The following is a 24,451-nucleotide window of genomic DNA, read 5'->3' on the forward strand; positions in this document are numbered from 1 at the left end:
TCTGGTTTGAGCCAGAGTGATCCTTCCTCATCAAATTTGTGTAGACTAGTTTGAATTCTACAATTGTTCCCCACCACTTTCTATAGGCATGATACATGGAAGACCCGATAGATTTTTTAAGATGGTGGCCAGGCTAGTTTGTAGGTGACTGCTCCAATGCACTGAAGTATCTTATAAGGTCCATATAATTTTGGTGCTAGTTTGTCGAAACCATTTTATTATATATATATTTTGTTACATGGTTGCAGTCGCAGGAATTCCTGATCCCATTCTTGAAATGTGCGCTTAGAACATTGTTGGTCTGCCTATTTCTTCATTCAATTATGAGCTTGATGTAGATTATCTTTGAGATGAGATATCATGGCGGCACAGTTCTGTAGGAGTCGATCAATTTCTTGCACCTTAGAACATCTAGGCATATAGGAAATTGGTGAAGGTGGGAGTTGGCCATACACTGCCTTGTATGGACTCATCTTGATGGCTTCATGATAGTTAGTATTATACCACAATTCAGCTAAAGGTATCCACTGTACCTATTGATGCTACTTTTCCAAAGTGAAGCATGTTAGTTATGTCTCAAAACATTTACTGATTTCTTCTGTTTGACCATTGGTTTAGGGATGATAGGCAATTCTTAGTTGGAGTTGCGAGCCTATAGCTTGAAAAGTTCTTGCTAAAATTTGCTGGTGAAAGTGGGGTCACGATCAGACACAATGAAAGTCGACATGCCATGCAGTTTGAATATTTAGTCCATGAAAGCATGAGCCACCAAAGTAGGGGTAAATGTTTTGGGTAGAGCATAAAAATGATCATATTTAGAAATTTTCTCCGCAACCACCATGATGACATATTTTCTTCCCGAATTTGGGAGATCAGTGATCATATCCATGAAAAAATCTGTCCAAACAGAGGCAGGGAGTATCAATTGTTGAAAGGTTCCTAGAAAATTGATTGTTTCTCGTTTGTTGCATTGACACACATCACATTTAGCTACAAAAGTAAGAATGTTGTTTTTCATCCCAGTCCAAAAGAAGGAACGATGAGCACATGTATATGTCTTTTGAAAGCGTGAATGCCCTCTAGTTGGAGATGAGTGCAACCCTTCCAAAATGCGGGTTTTGAGGGTGGATGCCAACAATACAACTACTCGATCCTTGTAGCGAAGAATATTATCCATCCAAGAGTAGTTAGCTAAGGAACTAGGATCTTCTCTTAAGTTATTAATCAGCTGGGAGAGAGAGGGGTGCGAGAACCATTCCTTTTGGGCCTCTTCAATCCAATGTGGTATGGGTAGAGAGATGGATAGTAGGGTGCTTTCATCCTCAAATTGGCATGACAAGAATCAACTACTACATTGTCATGCCATTTCTTGTATATTATCTCATAATCATATCCTAGTATCCTGGCCAATCATTTATTTTTCTGTGGTGATGATAGACATTGCTCCAAAAAATATTTTAGTTTTTGATGGTTTGTATGGATTTGGAAATGTCGCCCCAGCAAGTATGGTTTCCAGGTGTCTATTGCATGTAAGATGGCCACCATTTCATTCTCATAGGTAGATTGACTGAGATGTTTTCCACTCAGTTATTGGCTGGTGAAGGCCAATGGTTGACCTTCCTACATTAATACAACACCAATAATAGTACTGGAAGCATCACATTCAATCACAAAAGATTTGGTGAAGCCTGGTAGGGCCAATATGGTAGTGGAGCACATGACCTGTTTGAGAGCCACGAATGCCTGCTGCACTGCATTAGTCCAGAGAAATGAATTTTCCTTGGGAAGATTAGTGAGGTGCCTAGCAACAAGACCATAATTGCAGACAAATTTGTGATAGTAGCCAGTGAGACCCAAGAATCCCCTCAAATTGTTGAATTTTTTTGGTTGGGGCCAATCTTGCATTTCCTGTAACTTTTTTGGATCAACACTCACTCCTTCACGACCTACAATGTGTCCCAAATACTCAACTCCTTCCATGCCAAAAGAGCACTTGGAAAATTTGAAAAATAAATTTTGAATCCATAGTAGTTGCAAGAACAGGTCTACATGCTAAAGATGTTTGTCCTAGGTTAGGCTGTAGATGAGAATTTCATCAAAGAAGATGAGGACAAAGTTTCAGAGATATGGTTTCAACAGATGATTAATGGGGTTTTGAAAAGTATTTGGAGCATTACAATGACCAAATGGCATGACCAAGAATTCATAATGGCATTCATGAGTTCATAAGGTAGTCCTAGAAATGTCTACTTCCTTCATATGTATTTGGTGATAGCCCGAGAAAAGATCTAGCTTGGTAAAGAGTTGAGCAACATGTAGTTCATCAAGAACATCATCAACAACTGGAATAGGAAATTTTCCTTGACGGTGAGCTTGTTGATGGCCCAAAATTCCAAACACATGCGCCATTCTCCATCTTCCTTTAGCACCATGACCACAGGTGATGAATAAGGATTGATGCTGGGATGAATAAAACCAACTTCAAGGAGTTCATCGATGATTTTTTCAATTTCAGTCTTTTCGGTGAAAGAATATTTGTATGGGCACACATTAGGCAGTTGGGTCCCTGGGACCAAAGCTACGCTACGATCATGTTCACCCCTAGAGGGTGGAATCTCTTTAGGCTTGTTAAATACCTATTGATGGTGGTCTAAGACCTGTTGCATCTCACGATGAATATGAGGAGTAGTGGATTCAATGGCCAGGATGGAATTAAACTGGGCGATGACTCTGTGATGGTCCTTTTTCAAAAGATTTTCTATTCGATGTGAGTTGACGATAGTAGGAGAACATTCTTGGAGTCCTCATAATGTATGAATGTGGTTGTTCTTCTTAAAGCTCATATATAACTCCTAGAAATCAATTGTTATCGGGCATAGTGTTGAAATCCATTCAACACCCAAGACAATGTCACAACCACCCATTTCAATAGAAAACATGTGGGTCTTTAGGTGGTTGTCTACCATCTAAAACTTAATGTTTTCACATCGGCCTTCACATTTCATGATCTCCCCATCAGCGATAAGGACTTGGAAATTACCTACTGTCCACACAAAGAAATGAATGACTTGTGTGACTCACTTATGGATAAAGTTATGAGTTCTCTTACTGTCAATCAATAACACGACTAGTCAATGTTTAATAAAGCCTCAAATTTTGAGAGTTTAAGGTGAAGAAATGCTAGCCAAAGAGTGTAGTGAGATAATTGGATCATCTCATGTAGTTGTGAGGTCATTTTCAGTTTGGGTTTCCCCAACTTCATCCTCGGACACCACAAGGGATGGAGCTTCCCCATGTGAATTTTTATCAATAGCATCAATTTGAAATAATTTTGGTTCCTTGAACTTATGTCCAAGAGAGTACTTCTTATCACAACAGTAGCACGGTCCTTGTTTTCTTCTTTCAGCCATTTCTGCTGGTGACACCTTGTGAACCTTAAGTGTTTGGGTGGGGCCTTGAACTTGGGTGGGATGTGCCTTGGTAGAACATTTTGGATGCTTGTAATGGGCGGTTAAGGCTATTTCCACTTCTAAGGTATTTTTGTAGGAGTCCATCCAAGTAGCTGGGTGGTGCATCTAGATATGGGCTTGGATGGCTTCTTTAAGGCCACTGATGAAACAATTTATGTAGAATTCATCCCTAGACTATTAGTTCAGATGGCTAATTGATCAAAGGTTGCAATGTAGTCCTTTACTGTTTCAGTTTGCTGGAGCTTAGTGATATAGGCCAGAAAATTAGAGTTACAATCAAAGTGATAACATATGGATTTTGAGAACATGTGCCAAGTCAATTTCCCACGATAAAATTTATGATGCCACTGCCACCATTGCCATCTCTCTTGATCCAAGTAAATGGATCCCACATGTGGTTTAGTTTGATCTTCCCATATATCATTATAGGAGAAATATTGTTGCATTTGTGCTACCCATACAATAGGGTTAGAGCCATCAAATTTGTACATGTCCAACTTGGTTGGCCGGTGGTTGGAAGAGAGGTGATTTCCATGGAAGTGAATGTGATGGCTTGATTCTCCTTCTAGATGTGCATAAACACTAGGCTCCTCCATATGAGGCGATCGTATAATGGATGATATCTATGAGATCTGTTTGAGAACCCTGTGCTCGAATATCTCAAATTTTTCTTCAAGGCTGGTGACCCTCTTGAGTGATTTTTCTACAACCATAACTTGAGGTCGGGTACCCTGAATACACCAATCCTGGATTTTTATTTCTTATTAGCTTAATTAAGAGTATCTAGTTGGAAATAGGGAAATATCAGGATTATAATGACATGGATCACTTGAGGATGCATTGGGAAAAAGTTTGGAACAGCCAAAATTTTTGGGCCTTACAAGTGAATGATACCACTACAACTAGCTGATCGTATTCAATATGATGGGACAAGTCTCTTGCAGGTGCCCTACAAAGGTCTCTAAAGGAGTTTTACTCCCTACCGATCAATGCTACAGTGGTTGAATTCTTGAAAACTTGATCATGCCCAATCTCCTACGAAAGCAGGCCCAAACTGTAGTAGCAGCAAGCCTAAATGCACAAAGTGTTTGATCAACACTATGAAGATCCAAAATTCTAAATGTGAGTTGCACGATGGTGGAAAAACACCATCTGTTGTATTTGATTTGTATGGTGGTGGTGAAACCCTAACTGTTGGATCTAATTTGCATGATGGTGGTGGAACCCCAACTGTTGCATCTAATCTGGAAGATAAGGTGGAGGGTGATCTTCCAATAGTAGAGGGAACTATGGTCACAAAGGAGTGTCAGGTGCTATGGATCGCAATATACATAGGGGTCCAACAATATCACTTGGCCCAATCTTTCGAGGTGCTAACGAAGAAGGATTGACGATACTTTTAGCCATACTTCCTGAATACCCTAATGTACACATGAGTAATCTCCTTGAGTGTTATTCTCAGTGTATTGTAGCAGCAATAAATCCAACAACTTATCTAAGGCAAGGTTTTTGGTGAGCCTAGGGGGCTTCTGATATACCAAAGGATACATGGAAGTATAGTCCACACATGGTTCTGTCTAATGTGCTACTACTTGAAGGGGTACCCACAGGGGTTACAAGGGAGTCCAAAAAGTGTGACCACCTCTTGTATTTCCAGTGTGCATACCTCCTCAAATCCACAGTTTTATGCGCTCAATGATAGATTCCATGATTTAAATTTGCCAAAACACGTCTCTAGCCTCAAAAAAATCTACAAAAATTGGAGGTACATAAATAAAGGGGTTAGGGTTGGACCCTCACATGCTCCTATAGGAAACTATATATTCATGCAAGCATGAATATTGGGAAACATAACTGTTCATCATCCCATCACAAGAATTGCACGCATGGATATGCGCATTATTTAGCTATGGGTATTCACACAGTTATATAGTTTATCACACATAGATCAATACATAGGAACACATGACCATTTCAAGGTTTTATACAAAATCTTCATTAACATTACAATTACACATAGTAAATGGCCCAAGTATATAAGAGATTGTACTCTGTTATGGCCTCTCCTTTGTTTGTTTCTCATTTTTCAAGCCCCTTTAACTCTCTTGCCCCCACCTATACATGATAATTACACACATAAAAATATCATAACATAACCCAGGTTTTTCAGACATCTGCCTCAACACCGCAACTTACATTTGACATTTTTACAAAGGCCCACTTGGCCATAACACTAGCTCATCAAAACTACCTATCCATCGAGATTCTTATAGAATCTATAGAATTTTATCCACTATTTATAAATTTTTGATTCAGATCTTGGTGCAAGGCCCACAAGATCTAAAATATTGAAATGGATCTTGTGAGGGAGGTCCCTAAGATCTGAAGAATTGCAATGCTATAAAGAAAATGACAAAACACACAATAAATAAAACCACAAAGAAACTTTTTATTAAAATCGATAATAAATATAAAGGCTACATTATGGCGGACCATCTGTCCTTTTAGAAAATGTGACTTGTTACTTATAGTATTTTTCAGTTATAATACCATGGGTGAATGAATACCATGGGTGGATGTCACAATACCACGGGTCAATTCCATGGGTGAATGAATACCATGCGTGGATGTCACAATACCATGGGTCGATTCCATGGGTGAATGAATACCATGGGTGGATGTCACAATACCATGGGTGAATGAATGCCATGGGTGGATGTCACTTACAATACCATGAGTGGATAAATACCATGAGTGGATGCCACTTACAATACCATGGATAAATTCCATGGGTGGATGAATAACATGGGTCGATGAATACCATGTGTTGATGCCATTTTCCATTCGGATCACTCCTCCCTCCTTAAGAAGCAATGGTCCCCATTGCATGAAGTTCCCTCCTGCAAAGCATTTGTTGAATATGAAAAGCCACTAAAGAGAATGGTTTTATGTGGTTAACCCATAACCATGATGAACGAATACTGAGGATATAGATACCCTGTAATGCTTGTGACCAACTATGATACTGACAGTGTGCGGCCTAGCAAGTGGACTTTGATGAAGTGTGGGTTTGTGGATAACCCATAACCATGATGAACAAAGATATGAGGATAGAGATACCCTATAATGCTTGTGACCAACTGTGATATTGACAGTTTGCGGCCTAGCAAATAGACTTTGATGAAGTGTGGGTTTGTGGATGACCCATAACCATGATAAATGAAGATTCAAGGATAGAGATACCCTATAATGCTTGTGATCAACTGTGATACTAACAGTGTGTGGCCTAGCAAATGGAATTCGATGACAAGGATTTTGTGCAATTGACCCATAACCATGATGTTGGTTGTTGGTGAAGTAGCAGGTGCCTACATAGCCTGGGGTGGGAGGGCACGTCTACAAATAACCCAAGTCGAATGTTGTTATGCTAGAACTGATGAATGTGAAGCAAATGCCTACTAAAGTGGGGTGGGAGGGCATGTCTCCAATAGGAACCCACTCTGAATGTTGCTCCACACAGCAAATAAAACCATAAAGAAACTTTTTATTGAAACCGGTAATAACTATAAAGGCTACATTGTGGTGGACCATCTGTTCTTTTAAAATTACAATACCTATCCATTCGGATCAATTTTATACATTTACATTTGAGGGAAATTTCTTTCCCTTTGAAGAAGTTTACAACCCCTTTGGGTCTAGTCAAAATCATGTTTCCTAGGTCTAATGATTCTGCATCATATTCCCTAGGTGGGAAATTATATGACCTCCTCGTCAAGTGTTTGAAGTTTTTTGTAGTCCTCTTAGGTACAAAATTTTATGTTGTTGATGCCCATAATCTCAACTCCATTATTGTTCTATTGTTGTATTCAACCTTCCAAGATCCCATATTCTAGTTTGATGTGGTTTTCCTACTTGGTTGATTCAACCTTCTATAAGTAACCACAATTCCTTTCTTGTTGCTTCCTTTTTTTGGTGGTTACCATATCCAAACCCTACTTAGGTTTATTCTTGACACTATGATTAGTTCCTAGGTTAACATTGCTCCCACTATTTTATGGTCATGCAAAGGTTGGTTTTAAACCTTTGTCCCATTTCTATCACGGTTCACTTATCTTACCACAAATTCCTATTCTTCCATATGTTTTCCAATTCTCATTTCACACATCGTTTAAAATTTACAATTCAGAGTACTTTGGAAAAGCATTTCACTCATTTCCATATAGTCCTTTTGCAAAATCTACATCTTGACCATGCATCCTTGACTTGGTGCTTGTTTCTTTACACCTTCTAGAATTATTATTTTATTTTCAACAAGCTCCATGCTTGCATCAACATAAGGTTGTACATATCCTTTCAATATATTGATTGTAGTATCTTTTAACAAACTCAAAATGCTTTTATATAATTGCTTGCTTCACATAATCTCTTTGTATCCCTTCTCTTCCTTTTCCATTTCTTGAAATTCATCTTTCAAGCTTCCCTTGGGTGAGCTTTTTGTCCCACCTAATTTTTTGTTCTTCTTTTGATTTTTTTCCTTCTATCCTTGAATGTATTTTGGTTTCTTGTAGCTTTGCATTGTTTCTAGTTCTTTCCCATGTCTAATATTACATAGTTTCCTCCCTTACCACTCAATGGAATAGAGCTTTCCAAATTCAACATCTTCGTACCTATCCTGTCTTTCTATGTCTCTAAAGACAACCTCCTCATGCACCAAAAAATGTACATGATTGTCTTTTTCCTTTTGGTTTTCTATCATATGAATCCTTTATTTGATCTTGAAACTTCCTTGACACAACATTCAACTTTTCCTCGTGAAATAAGATTCCTTTCTCATGAGACAAACTTGTCTAATTCTTCTCATTTTCTACTAGCAGCTCCTGTTGCACTTAGTCTACATGCTTGTCTCCTTCAATCCATGTACAAGTTTCTTAAAATATTGGATTGTCCAACGAGTCCTTCACATATTTTAATTTCTTTTAATATTGTAACAACATTGTATTTCAGTGATATTCCTCCTTATTTATGGGGTTATTCTCATAATGCAATCCTTCATCCTTGATTCCTTTTGTAACACCCATTAGTAGTTGGTGTTCTCCACCTCTTTTATGGTTTCCCTCATATTAATTCTTTTTTATAATAAATTTTTATGGTTGGCCTTCATGAGACAATGTTGTCTCATCTTCTTTTAGGACAAATGTTAAATGTTGTCCCTCTTCAATGCTCTAATGAGGTACTTCCTCATCATTTTTTGTCATTATCACAATGGTATGTTGTTCTCTAAGTTCATCATGCACGTGAATTGCAATCATGCGCAACCTGTTAGATTTAAAAACACAAGATTATTTAGCCTCATTTGTTGCCTCTACCACCATACCTTTTATCAATGATTTGTTTTGTTGCTTTGTACTCTTCATGCAGTCCATGAAATTCTCTATACTTAAGATATTCGACATCCTCTTCTCCAAGTAATTCTCCTTGTTCTGGTTCAGAATGGTGGACTTCCTCCTCTCCATACTCAGTTACTTTGATTTGATAACTCAACACATGCCTTAGTTTCATTATTAACACCTTGGAATATAGATACCTAACAGGTCATCAAATGTTCTTCACATTGCATCCACACCTATAGTATTCCTTCTCCATTACTTGTAGAAACATTCTCACCACACTCAGTCTCTCTTTTAACCTTGTCATCTCTTTATCAAAATCTTTGATGGTCTTCTAAATTAGGCACAAGTTAAGTCCCATATGACCATCCTTCAACACATTAAACCTCTCTTTTTGCATTATATAATGTATTTTTAACTTTAATACGTTCATTATAATTTTTTTTGAATAATTACATATTTTTGCCTAATATTATTTATTTTTGTGGAATATTCTGAGAATATTGGGCAGATTATGAATATTTGAAGGAGGAGATAATTTAGGGACATTCTCCATATTACAGGAGGATCAATATTAAATAATAAATCAAGATGATATTCTGAATTAATTTCATATATTCTAGAGCACTAATGATTGAGAAAATATAGGAATGTGTTCCCTGCCATTTAATGCAAATTCCTAGTATTGGGAATTAGATCCATTAATTAAGGGATTTTGGTGGGGAAAGCTTCCTCATTTTATGGGGAATTCCTCCTAATCACTTTTTGTATGTACCATGTCTAGTTTTCCTCTAGGGGTTGATTTTTCTTAGTCTTCTTGTGGAGAGAACTAGTATTTTTGCAGCTCCAATTTCATTTCTTGCAGGGATGTAATTATGTTGATGGAAATAGTGAATATTGTTGCATTTTAAGCTTCTACATATTGGTATAATCCATAAGACATTTATTTTCTTTGGCTTGGCCATACCAAGAGCCTCCTAGCCGTTTTGTATCATTTACTTTTATTCATTTCACTTCTTATTCACATGCATTTCTTCTTCTTGTCTTTTTTCTATTTCTACATTTAGTATTAATGATTTCTTGTTGTAGGATTGGGTTAAATGATTTAAGTAAGTTATTTTTTAGGATAAAAAAATAGTAATTTTATCATTGGAACTAATTTGTAAGTTCATTGTAATCATTAGGCTACTTGGAGTAGTTTTCTTATTCCCAAATCTAGATTTCTGAAAGCCCCTTGTGGCAAATAACAGTAAATTTATACTATTTTTTAGAGCATGCTAATGAAATTCAATCAAGTTGATTCCAATTGAATTATATCAAAAAACCATTCTAGTTAATTAAAAAATTTACCCCATTTGATTTTCACTTTAATAGGTTAGGCATTTGATAGATTTACTAGCTCATTAGTTCTTGAATTTCTAGATTTTAGACTAGTAATTTTCTGCTATTTGTTTGCATGGGTTGACAGAGGTATTTTTGAGTGATTCCAGTTGGAATGGATACCTAAGACATCCTTCTCCATAAAAAAATAAACTCCCATCCAATTTGGATTTTATTTGCTCAATCATTAGGTGAATTATATTTTCATGTAGTAAATCTGCAGTTTCTTGTAGTAACTATAGGATCTCTTGTAATAACCTTCCAACATGTATATAATTGCCTATATTCACTCAAGAAGCTTGGCTATTGTCCCTTATGGTTGAATCAAGAACCATAGGCTCTAAATAAATGATTAGGGAAGTGTAAAGACAACTTAGGAATTTCCTCTTTACCCATGCAAAACATTTCAACGATTTGGGCTAATGGATAGATTTATCAACTAGTTGATACAATGATGATTGCCACCTCCAATGAAATCCCTTAATGTACCTAAACTCTTTAAAATTTAATGACTGATATTTACTTCATGAGATGTAATTTATGCAATTAGAATATGTTTCTTTCCTTGTATTTTCTTTCTTGCAATAGGTTAAGGTTTCCATTTTGAGCATTTTACTTTCTGCAATTAGTTTAGGATATGATTTTATTACATTCACTCCATTGCATCATGACATCAAAGCAAGGACACATTTTATTCTTCACATATAGTTCCTATACCTCTTAAGTTTGTACAAACCCCAGGTTGATAATTAAATTTGGTAGCCTTGGGAGTGGCAGCATTCTTGTTACAATACCAAGGCTCATCACTTTTTGGCACCGTTGTCGGGAGGCGTAAAACTATGCATTATTTTCATTCCTATTTATTTCATTTATTTTTACTTTCTACAAAATAAAAAAATCACTAGGCATCTTGCATTGCATTAGCATTCTAATTCAATTTTATTTTTTTTTATAAAAACAAAAAAATACTTCTCAAATACCAAACCCCCATTTGATCACGTGGTGTAGTAAGAGACACACCACCATCCACTTTTGTAGGTAGAAGAAGAAGAGGTGACATAAAAGGTAGAATAATTGGATGGAGATGATTACAATGAATAACATACTCTTGGATTTCCCATTTAAGATATTGATGCTAGTGTGCAAATGAAGAACATCCCTCCATCTATTCTTTCAAACTTCCATGGTATGAGGTCAGAGGATCTGGAAACCTTTCTCTTTCAATTTGAAATTGTTTGTAGATCTTATGGTTAATTAATAAACAATCAAAAATTGAGATTGTTTGTGGAAACATTGAAGGATAGAGCTCTTAAATGTTTCATGAGTTTAGGGACCAATTCAATAAGATCATGGAGTGAGATGCAAAAGATATTTCTAAAAAATATAAAGATCATGATCTTAAAGAAGAAATATTTATATTGAATCAAAAATAAGATGAGAGTCTAGAGGATCTAATAGAGAGGTTCATGTATAATGTTAAAAGGGAAAAACTACATCATTTAGGATCTGACATGCTAAAAACCCTCTTACTTAGAACAATTAGGGATGAGTGGATTGATCTCCTTGATCTCATGAATAGAGGTGATGTATACCAATTATAATTTGAAGAAATATGTGAAACATGAAAATACATACCAAGAGGAAGGGCAAGAGTAAGTCAATTAGCATCAAGATCGGTAAGTCAAGCTAAGCTTCAAATTTTTTTCGATAACTTTAAAATATAAATTCTTAGCAATATAAGTGAACAAGTATAAATGTTAAGAATAGATAATGAGAAAAAATAAGATGTTGATATCTATGTTGTCCATGTAGAATCATATTGCCCATCATTACCAAAGTTGAATGAATTTTAGCAAGAGGATAATAGAGCAAGTCAATTGCCATTGCAATTATGTTATGTAGCTCCAAGAGGACCATGACATCCTATTCAACCTAATATGATGCAAGAGCCTAATTACCAATTTCAAGCTTATGCACATCCATTTCAAACCAATTAGAACACACATTTTCCTTGGAAACCTTGGCCATATCAACCCCAAAACCAATCTTCGCAACAAGGTTGACAAGAAACTTATGGGAGTCATCCTCAATATCCTCAATATATTCCTCAATATCCTCCATAACCAGCTCCATGTTATCCCTACCATCCACCTCCACCTCCACCATAACCCTAACCTCATCCATCTCAAACATCCACTACCACTCAACTACCTATACCACAATTTCCAAACCAACACAATGAAGTAGCTTAGCCCACTTACAATGTTGAGCTACAACACTTCCAAATATCTCCTCTTGATCTAAATGGTCTTCATCTTAGCTTAGGAAGAGTATCACAAAAAGGAGACTCTCTTGATACCATTGAAGAACAACATGGAGAAAAAGAAGATTCAAATGGGAGGAACAAAGAATCATGGGATGCACTTGACGAAGATCAAACATTATAATCAAATATTGGGAAAGCGCCTTCATGCTTACCATCAAATCATCTATGTGTTCAAGAGAATACTTAGAAAAAAGAAGAACATATGAATTTCATTGAAGAAGAAGACATCCAAGATGATCCAAATCAGCAAGTCGACCAGGAGCATAACACCTATTGTTATCGGGAAAACTAGTGTCTATGCAGAGCTGCTAGTCCCACTAAGGCTAGTAGCTACCTTAGAAACAAACAAACTAAAAATACTTTTGTTTTCCTTTATGAGAAATAGATTAGAGGGGAATAAGGAGACCAACCTCTGTCTTGTGCTTGGTTCCTTGCTCGATTCCTCTCTCTTCTAATAGATCTTTGCCACTCGCTTCCTCGTCTACCCAGCTTCAAAGAGCACAGGTAGAATCAAAGTAGCATAGCACTATCCAAGAACATAGATCGATTATCATAAACAATATAGGACCAGATATATATTGACCACACAAATGCATATAACATCAATCTTACAAGAATGTGGAGAAAAACGTGAATAACTTTATTGATAATCAAGAAAAAGCAAAGAGGATTACAACCAATTGTTCTGACCCAGCATCATCCTCTCAGCAAGAAAGCCCTTCTTCACCTCATGAAAAGCTTAGATCACCCAACGCTATGATATTGCACCAAGAAAACAACAGCACTTCCTTACAAGATGCAAAATTCTAGCCTCTGGATCTCTGGGATGAGGGATCCATATATAGATGTTTGCAAGGGGGGTGAGTCAGCTTTTGAGAGTTGATTAGTGTCCTCTCTCTGATAGTTCTTGATTCCCCTTGGAGATTGATGATCTCTTACTCATCCCTGGGCGAATGCAGAGAGGCAAGTGCAACAGGAGAAGTTTCTAGAAGATTCCATGATCATCCACCTTGCAGATTGACCCTGCCATTTGTCCACTCTCGCCCATCGCACCCCATAGAAGGGCTTTTCAAGATGCATCACACCTACTGTGTGTACTTAGGTGGGATGCAGCGCACTTTGACCATGGAGCAGGTGAGATGGTCCAGTTTTGACCAGTTCTGAGCAGTTTTTCATGGAGAACTTCTAGGAGAAGATGTAATCATTTGACCTTGTTCTTTTAGAGGTTGGAACAACACTTTTAGGGGCTTAAGAACCCTTGGTTTATGGACATTTATGATTGGCGTTGCAATGCCCAAAAATTTCTATAACAGTTTCCCCCTAAAGCGTGAGGTCGTTAATCTGTTGATGTTGGGTGAAATGCTTTATCATGAGGATCTGAAGTTCTTTCAAGTAGGAAGGCGACCTGTAATAAGATACAATACAATACATTATCTTCATAATATTTTCATGATCTAGCTGAGGTGGGCATTCCCATGCTCAGCTTTATAAATTCATTTTCATGTACATAAGATAGACAATCATCTGAGTGTAGACTGATGACTCTGGTAGAGCCATCATCCCTTAGGTTGGATGATTATCTATGCAGTGATGATGTACATTTGATCTATTTATTTTCCTGAATATATATCGCAGCCTAGATGGATGAAACTAGATCCGAGGTATTCAATCTTGTTCGATCTTCACCCAAAGTACAAGTCGATCCATGCGAGATATGTTCTGGAGTCGAACATGGAAAGACATCACCTAATTACTAACCAATGATGTAATCTATTAACAGGCGTGAGAGGAATCACCGATAATGATGATGACCCTCAAGGTACTACAGTACAATTCACGTGGTGTGAATAAGGGACTTGGCATCGAACACCACGCAAAATATTTCGGTCGAAGGCCATTGATGTAATCCTGTCACCGGAAGTGAGAAACTTGCCATTGAGGCATGCAAGCTTCAAAGTACTGAAAGGGTTGTTCCTAGATCAACTTCTTGGATAATGAGCTGATGTCGACAAGAAGCGATCCATCATAGGAGGGCCTTAGTGAATCCCACATCAATGACACAGAATGGAGCAAATGATTTTAATGGAGGTGAAAACAATCTGGTGATATAAGGTTTAGGGTGGCGGTCATGAAAGAATGGAGTGTAAATGTATTGCATTGGGTGAGACATAGGTGAATTCTCTGAGCGACTTCTCTTGAACATATCAGCGACACTGACATGATGGATCGGTAACATTAACCCCAAATATGGATGGTGTGATGGAACCATGGTGATGTGACCAGTGAATGGAACAACCCAACCCGACTCGGATGCAGAGTGAAAGTGTCATGTTCAAGAGTGACTTGCTACTGATAAAGTTCCTTCAAGTTTTCTTCCCAATTTTTCCCCAGTCATTGCTGACCAGTACCTCTTTATTTTCGTCAAGCTTGAGGAGGATAACATATGCTTGTTCTATAATTTGCCCTTCGGGCAAACGCATCACTATGTTTTAACGAGCCTAGCGATAGTGAAACTCGTTCTTGTCTGTATGGACATGTTTGTCGCTATTCGGATTTAATGAGTTTAATGACAAGGATAACTCGGTCCTTTTCAATTTTAGAGAGTCTGAAAAAGGGACATAAAGAAAACTCCAATAATCCTTTTTCGTCATATAATCCCTTGAGTCCGAAAAAGTATAAAACAATACAAAAGGGATGAATTTTCGGTACTTTTAACGAGCCGAACAAAACAAGCGCTCGATCTTTTTGTGTGATAATCCCTTAAGTCCAAAAAATATTAAAATCTAAAGGAGGGATAGCATTTCCGGTCCCTTTAACGAGCTGGAGAGGCCAATGGCTCGGCAATTTTTTCATATTTTACGACTCAGTTGAAAAGAGCTTAAAGGAGACTCGTTTTTTGAGGAACGAGTGATAAATTCGGGTAGTAGCTGATTCCAGGTAAGGTTTGGAATTTTCCAATCACGACAGTGTCACAAGGATGGCTAATAGGATCACTCTTCGCTGTTGTTCCTCAAAAAGGGTAAACAATCAAATGGAGGTGAATGATTGGCCAATACAAAGTGGAGGTGATGATGAGAACATGACCAAGGCTTCAAAGGCTGGTGATAATACATTCACGATGGTTATTTACCAGAAAATGGTTCATTTTTTAATGAGCTTAAACTCTGGGGGAACAAATGCTCATTGCTTATGTTTATTTTTTAACGAGCTTGAATTCCACGTTAAAATTGCTCGATATAATGGTCATTGATTGTCTTGATTTTACCATTGACAACTTTGTTCTTTCAAAGGTTGTACTCCCTGCTCAATTGCTTCATCAAACTAGTTAGAAACGAACAATATATGTTTGAAAAATGAGTTAAAACACTAATATTTTACCTGAATTATGTGAAAAGTAATTTAAAAGTGATTTTTACCTCTCATTTTACCATTTCATTTGAACTTTGGTTTGTTGTAGCTTCGGAGGTGCTTCCCCCTTGATTTTCACTAGCTAATTCCGAGAGATTCTGTGGATGATTCTCTGCGTCGTCTGGACTAGGTAGGAGCTAAACCTGAGCTCTTTAATTTCATCCTTTCCATTTTGCATTTTGAGCATGTTTTCTGATTTTTCTGAGCCTCCAGGGTTTGAAAAACTCGCCTTGGCTCCATCGCACCTTTTCTACATCGAAAGGTGCGATGCATGCTGGCTTGGCCATTGGCTAGTCAGCATGCATCCCACCTAGAACACTGTTGGGAGTGCGATGGGTGCAAAGAGGGCCATTTATGCACAGCTTTTCATGGAATTTTTTTCCTATTTCTCACCAAATCAGGACCTTGACTCTTCTCTTGTTTGTTTTAGAGATTCATTGGAGAAAAATGCCTGTTACATGGTGAGAACATGAGCATGAAGAAGAGGACATGCTTGTTTTACATGATCCGATTACGGTAAATGCATTGCGGAACTGTGGCCTGTTCAAGTTTTTCCGCATCTCTTGCATGAGGCAACAAATCAACTTGTTGCAATATTTTCTTGATGCATGGCATCCTACCACCCAGGTGTTCCAGATTAGCGGCAAGTCCATCCCCTTGACTATCGTGGACATCTATTTTTTGACCAGCTTATCGAGGCGGGGTGCCCCTATCTCATTATCAGGTTCGGCCCGTGGGGGTGAATCTGTGAGAGATTACATTCGTAGGTATTGCAGAGAGGGATCTCAACCGAGTAAGGATGGCAAGATCATTATCCGAGATGTCACTGACAGGTCCTTGAGGACCATTCTATTCACTTTTGCTAGACTAGCTGGTAGTGCGGCACTTCATGTGGCCAACAGGTCTTATATGCAGTAGGCCTTGGAATGCCTTGAACCAAAGGTGTTCAACTGTTGTGATGCAATACTCTCTGTGATGAAAGAAGAACTGACCAAGGTCAAAAATGGAAGATTGAAGAACTTTGGATATGGTTCTATCTTGACAGCTTTCACCTTGGAAAAGATCCCGCTGATGTAGTCGCAGTATGTTTCACTTGGTTTACCTCCACCGACTAAGCCACGGATGCAGAGATGGGTCGACCTTATGGCCAGACATGCTGGTCAGTCCCAGATTTCCTTCTCTGATACCTTTTTTGAGTGGTTCAACCATCAGGAGATGGTTTTTCCTGAGTATCCATATGCTGGTATGGATTTCCGGGGTGATCCAGATTTGGTACTGCCTGCTGGCGAGCAGTGGGGTGTCATCGGTAAATTCTCTGACCATATATATGTTTATCATTTCTCTTTATAATGTTCTTGTGCTTTCTTCTATCAAGACTAATCAAAACTCATGTGCTCATGCAGATGTTGGACCAGTTCGACCAGTAGTACGCCTGAGAGTGCCAGCTACCGCTCTAATGGGAGAGGGTGCGGGAAGGGCTATCCTTCACGACCTTGATGTGGTCAAGACTCTTTCAACATTGTAGGATTAGGTTGAGGGCCTTACTCTTGGTATTCCGGACGTGAGGATAGACGAGCTGCCCCTGAGGTTGTAGCGACATACTACTGGTGTGCCGAGTCGGTGGATTAGGCTTTTACACATGATTGCACAGGCGGTGACTTGTTATCACCAACATCATTAGACTAGGGTGCCCCCTAGTGTTTTGATTTTTGGGTCATTTGACCAATTTTGTCTTGGTTACAGAAAATTATGTGTAAACCATAAACAGTTATATATATATTTTTGATTTTCGGAGTTTTATTTTGGTTAAGTTACATGATCCTGATGCAAATACTGATGAAATTCTTCTTTTTATAAATGTTGCAAATGTCTATCTAACACATAATTTTCCAATGAGTCCGTTAATGTGTTTAAGTTTCTGGAAATATGTTGATATTGAATAAAATCAAATTGTCTTTCCAAAATCTTGACCCTTAGGAACATATGATAGATAGCTAGATTTCAGACGGAGTAGATACCAGTGAGTTGTAGTATGACGAGTTGTGAGTTTAGCCTGACGGCAAGTCGGCTTATGCCACGTGTGATGGCATCAGAGAGAAGTTCTATCAACACACTATATTCAGAGATGTTATTTGTTGACCGACCAATACATACCCCTTTGAAACTTACTAACTCGCCGTTTGGATCAAAAATGGCCTAGGCCACAGAAGATAGGTTCTGCGAAATACGACTCGCTCCGTCAGCATATCCAACGAAAGATTCCAATGGGTCTGACATCTGTGACAAATGTAAAAAGTGGATTACTTGACCAAAACAATTACTCTTAGCGAAAACAAAAATGTAACAAAAGCATATAGGTTACCGCAATGAATCATGAGTAGTAATGCTGAAGGTACAACCTATTACGGGGTTGCGCTAGTGGAATCCCATCATAATCCATTAACTCATAGGCTCCTTTTGCTAACACTCACTTAACAATATAGGGGCCCATCCATAAAGACTTGAACTTACTTGCTCCCAATTTATCGGATTCTTGGTCATAAAGTAAGACCAAGTCACCTTCTGAGAAGACACGGGGTTTGACATTATTTTCGAACTGCGCCTTGACTCGTTTCTTATGGGCTTCGTTAGCCAAAGAGGCATCACGATGGGTTTCATCCAATTGGATTAGTTCCAACAAATGAGCCTCCTCTTCTGAACTTCCGGGGAGAAGGTTGATTGCGAGTTTGAGGGACGAGATTTCACACTGAACTGGTAAGATTGCTTCTAAGCTATACACCAGTTGAAAAGGTGTGAACCCGGTTGCATTCCTTACCGACGTTCCATATGCCCACAAGGCTGAGTACAGGATTAGGTGCCAACTCCTTTTGTGGGCTCCAATCATCCTTTGTAGCATCCGCTTCAAGACTTTGTTGATTGCTTCAACTTGTCCATTTCCCTGTGGGTAATATGGAGTAGAGCTGTCGTGGGACATCCCTAATTTGGCAGCCAATTCGACCATCATGTGATTGCGAAAATGCGATCCATGATCTGTGGCTATAGCCTGTGGAACTTCGAATCTGGCGACTACATTGAAAAAGAAAAGGGCAACTATTTCACCAATGTTATCTAATGTAGGCATCGCCTCGGCCCATTTGGTAAAATACTCTACAACGACTATGATATACCCATGCCCCCTGGTTGAGGTGGGGTTACATGTCATGAAATCAATGCCCCATTTGGTGAATGGCCCAACAGCAACTATCGGTTGGAGAGGTGCGGGTGGTTTTCTAGTTTTGCTATTGAAAATTTGACATGCATGGCAACTTCTGATTGCGATTATGCAATCTTTGAACATTGTTGGCCAGAAGTATCCTGCTCGTAAAATTTTTTGCGCTGTAGCGTAACCAGATTGATGCCCCCCACACGTGCCTGAATGGCAATCATTCCGGACATTTTCAGCCTCCTCGTGGGTGAGGCACCTCCTCAGAACTGTATCGACACCATGATGGTAGAGTGTATCACCGACGATCATGTAGTCTTTTGATTGGTATCGAATATGTTTTTTTTCGAGCGGGAGGTATTAGACCTATATTTTTGGGTTTGGAGATAGATGATTATATCTCCATACCACGGATTTCTTGAAGATATCAAAAACAATGATTCATCCACGATGGTTTCTTCGGATGTTTCATCGTTGGACGATGATGGGAGATCACATAGTAATTCCGCGAAAACCAGGGATTTATTTGATTTGTATTTTACAAATTCCAGATCAAACCCTTGGAGAATTGCTATCCATTTTGAATATTTCCCCCCCAGCAATTGTCGCGACAATATATATGTCATGGGGTTGCATTCTGAGAAAATGGTAGTTTTTCGAAAGAGGACATAGTGTCGAAATCTCTGTATCGCTTGAACAGCTACAAGAGCTAGCTTTTCAACATAGGAATACTTGCTTTCTGTATCATTTAAGTTCCTACTCAAATAATATATAGGATGTTCAATTCCGTTGTCTTCTTGAACTAAAACCATTACGATGGTTGTATCCGCTGCAGCCAGATACAGGTTCAAGTCTTTTTGATAATCAGGAGCATACATTAATGATGCTTTCATTAGGGATTATTTTAAAGCATCAAAGGAAGCTTGCACGACCTGATCCCAGATGAAGGGTACTTCCTTTTTCAATAGACATGTATAACCTTTAGCAAGTTCGGCATAATTTGGAATGAACCTCCTCAGAAAGTTTGCTTTCCCTTGGAGTTTCTGAATCTGAAGCAAATTTGAAGGTGGAGGCAAATTTATGATTGCCTAAACCTTACATGGGTCAAGACGAATTCCATCCTTTGAGACTACAAAGCCAAGCAAACGACTAGAGCTGACACAGAACACACATTTGTGTGGATTGAGTTGTATCTTGTAGTGTCGAAAACGTAGAAATATCGCTCTCAAAATGCTGCAGATGATCGGTCCGCTTTCGCGAATGAGCCGGAAGGTCGTTGAGATATGGTTGAACGATGTTTTTGATGTCGTGGAAGGCATAATTCATTGCCCTCTGAAATGGTGCCCCTGCATTCTTTAAACCAAAGCGTAATTTGTGATATGCAAATGTGCCCCACAGACAAATAAATGCAGTCTTTGACTGGTCCTGTGGGTGGATAATTATTTGATTATACCCGGAGAATCCATCCATAAATGAAAATATTTCACATCCGGTGCATTCATCAATTACCTGGTCAATAAAGGGTGTAGTGTAGTTTTCTTTCGGACAAGCTTGATTTACATCCCTATAATCGACGCACAATCTAATCATTCCTTTTTTTCATCACAGGAACAATGTTCGATACCCAATCGGTTAGAGGAACCGAGTATATAAAACCAGCATGGAGAAGTTTCTCAACTTCTGCCTTCATGGCAGCGGCTTTCTTGGGTCCACCTGCCATAGCCGTTGTCTTACCAGTTTAACATCTGGATACATCTTGATTTCATGTTCAACTATAATCGAGTCAATGCCTGGCATTTCATCATATGACCAAGCAAAGACATCTCTGAATTCGCGAAAGAGAGCATTATATATTTCCAGTTCTGAAGGAGAACAACATTTGCCAACATAAATATTCTCTACAACATCTCTTTTGGTCGAGATATTTATGGCGATAGTCTCTTCAATATTGGACAAGTTTTGTTTGGAATCCACCATGTTTACAGTATTTTATAGGAAATAAAAAACCAAAGGATGATGAAGGTCATCAGGAGTATCTTCTTGACAATGCAAAAGATGGGAACGATGGTGGTAATCTTCCCATGGCGCCCCTTCAATTATCATTGACTGAATAATTCCTTCGTCGGTGTAATGCACTTGCGACCAAGGATTTGAAAGGGTGTCACATTCCTTAGACCTATCTATCAAAACGCTCGATGAGCATTGGTTTGGGTTCATCTCCCATGCCAAAAACATTGATTGCTATAATATTTCTATTAGGCTTGGAGGCAATACCTGCGGATGATCCATGTTAATATCGTTTTCTCAGATCTTTTGAGTCAAAGATATCATATTACAGGTTCCTACCGTCGCCACTTCGGCCAGATTGATTGGAGGCAGGAGGGAAAAAGTCCCCATTAATATAGGGTCTTTTAGTAGGCCTACTCTGATATTTTGAAGCGAATGGGGGCTTCCATGGATCATTGGAATGCTTCCCGTAACTTGGGAACTATTGGGGAGAAATATTTGTTGGTCGACGATTGTAATTCCTCCTTGAAAAGGAAATGGAATCTTCCTAAAGTAGGTCGACACAACTGCAGCCATAGCATATATCCATGGTCTTCCCAGTAGGATGTTGTAATCGAGGTTTCCATCGATTACTTCGACATCTATTTCTATTGTTTTCCCCCTAGTTCAACTTGCAAGTTACTTAGAATACCATACGGGGTATATGTTCGTCTATCAAATGCTTTTAATGTTGTCGAAGATCATGACAAGGTTGGAGATCCTAAAGATTTCCAGCAACTCATCGACATAATACATGTAGATGCCCCCTCATCAATAATTGTTCGATGAACAGTTTTGTTGAGGGCTTTCACTTGAATGAGGAAAGCTAGTCGAGTTGGTAACTGAGGATCATATCCTTTGTGATTAAAGGACACAAGATTAGAATCCTTTGGGTCTATCCCACCTATAGCTGATAATAAAGCCTGCTTTTTGGATGGGCAATTTTGTAGTACTTCAAGTGTCGATATAGCAGATGGCGATTGGGCTAGATCTTCCACTATGTTATAATGTTTTGCTGCTCTGGGATGAGGATTAAATGTTGACTGATCCGGATTTAAATAGGAACGCAACAAATTACAGAGATAACCATATACACAAAGATGCAGTGGAAATAATACTTCATTTCATTAATGGAAAATACTGAAATATGCTTACAAACAGAAATGGAAATAAACTAGCTAGGGCGATGGTAGCTTATCTCTAAGAAGAGATGTGATGGCTACATGCCTCTGAATTGTGTTACAATGAGGCTCGAAGGCCTATTTATTGTTGAGAAACAATGGAAAAAACCCTTATCATTCCAAAACCTAACCCTAGGAGATGAAACGCCAAACTGTGGGCCCCGTTTGGGGGTAAGTTGGTACATCAACTTCCCGGGGTCGTAACTTTGGCATATGATCTCCGTTTGACGCGTACAATAGCTCATTAGAAAGATCTATCCGAGCACTATCATTGTTGGAACGGGAAACACCAGTCCATTCCATGGACTCGTGTTGCCCCTGGATTCCCCAAAAAACGTCGTTTAGGGCCTCAAAACGGCTCCGGAAGTTCAGGACCCGAAAAACTGCTAAAAATAGTAAGTTGTGCTACAATTAAGGAAACTGAAAATGTTGAGAAAGACAATGGTGGGGGTCCAGGTGGACTTGGCAGGTGGCCACCAATATCCACCTGGATCATTCCTCCCCCCTTAGGAAGCAATGGTCCCCATTGCGTTGAGCTCCTCCATGAGATGAGGAAACTTCTGCTGAACTTGTTCCCTGGTGAGCCACTTGCCCTGCTGAAGGAGTTGGCCCGCTTTGACAACTCGATACAGTTGGATATTCTGTTGGCGAGTGTTCTTGATCTGTGTGTCCATGATCCGATCAGTTGCAGCTTGTTCCATGCAATCTGGATTTAATTCTATGGGTTTGAGCTGTTCTGCAATGTCGGATCTGTCTAGCAATGGTGGAAAGTATGGCCGAAGGCTGTCCACATTGAATACTGGGTGCAGGCCAAGGAATGGGGGAATGCTGAGCTCAAATGCATTGTCTCCCATAGCCTTAGTAATGGTGTAAGGACCATATCGGAGTGGTCTCAATTTCCGATAGGCTCCAGTAAGGCGTTCCTTTTGCAAATGCAACCAGACTTTGTCGCCCACCTGAAACTTGTGTGGCACCCGATGTTGATCATGTCGCTGCTTGTACTTGGCATTTGATTTCTCAAGAATGTCATGGACCTGCTAGCGAATATGTTGGATGCGCTTAATGAAGCTGGTGGCCTTATCTGTTTCAGACTGGACATGAGCTGAATTCATGTGAGTAGCTGCAAGTGGCATGGCCACATCAATGGGGCATAGTGGCTGGAATCCCAAACCCACCTGAAAAGGGCTATTGCCAGTGGAGCTGTGAAGAGCTCGGTTGTAGCTGTGTTGAACGTAGGGGAGGCTCTCGTCCCATGTGCGTGGATGCTTTGAGTTATACATGCGCAGAATGTGCACAATCATCCTATTGACAACCTCTGTCTGGCCATCAGTTTGAGGATGGAAGGCTGTGGACTTCGTGAGTTTGGTGTCCAGCATTGACCAGAGACTGGACCAAAAGGTGCTGAGAAACCGGCTGTCCCGATCTGAGATGATAGACTGTGGGATCCCAAAGTGCACCCACACTCGTTCAAAGAGGAGTTTAGCAGTGGCTTCTGCTGTGATATTCTTCTTGCAGGCCATCATAATGGCCATCTTTGAGAACCTGTCGACGACCACAAAAACACAGTCATTTCCATGCTTAGTGGAAGGAAGGCCTGACATGTAATCCATGGAGATGGATTCCCAAGGTCGACTAGGGGTAGGCAACGAGGTATAGAGGCCTTGCTTCTTAATGGTCAGTTTGGAAATGGCACAGGCAGTACATGATCGGATGTACTTCCTAACATCCTGTCGAAGATTCGGCCAATAGAAATAGTTTTGCAGTACTGCCACTATTTTCTTGACCCCGAAATGCCCAGCAGCCCGACTGTAGTGTGCTTCCCAAATCATCTTGGCATGCTCGCTTGAAGGAACACAAAGGTGACCGAGGTGGCATAATAAGGCATCCTGGAGGTGAAAATCTGCAACCTGCCGACCCTCCAAGAGTGTCTGGTATGTGTGGCCGAATTCTAGGTCGCTTTTGTAGAGAAGTGGCCAATCAGAAGTCTCGTGCCCGCAAGAGTTGAGCATGGTGGTTAGCACCATGATCGGTGGTCGACTGAGACAATCTGC

Source organism: Pinus tabuliformis, chromosome X (genome assembly GCF_031772625.1).
Source record: "Pinus tabuliformis cultivar Carrire ecotype Pingquan chromosome X, CPIR1, whole genome shotgun sequence".
Classification (NCBI taxonomy): Eukaryota; Viridiplantae; Streptophyta; class Pinopsida; order Pinales; family Pinaceae; genus Pinus; species Pinus tabuliformis.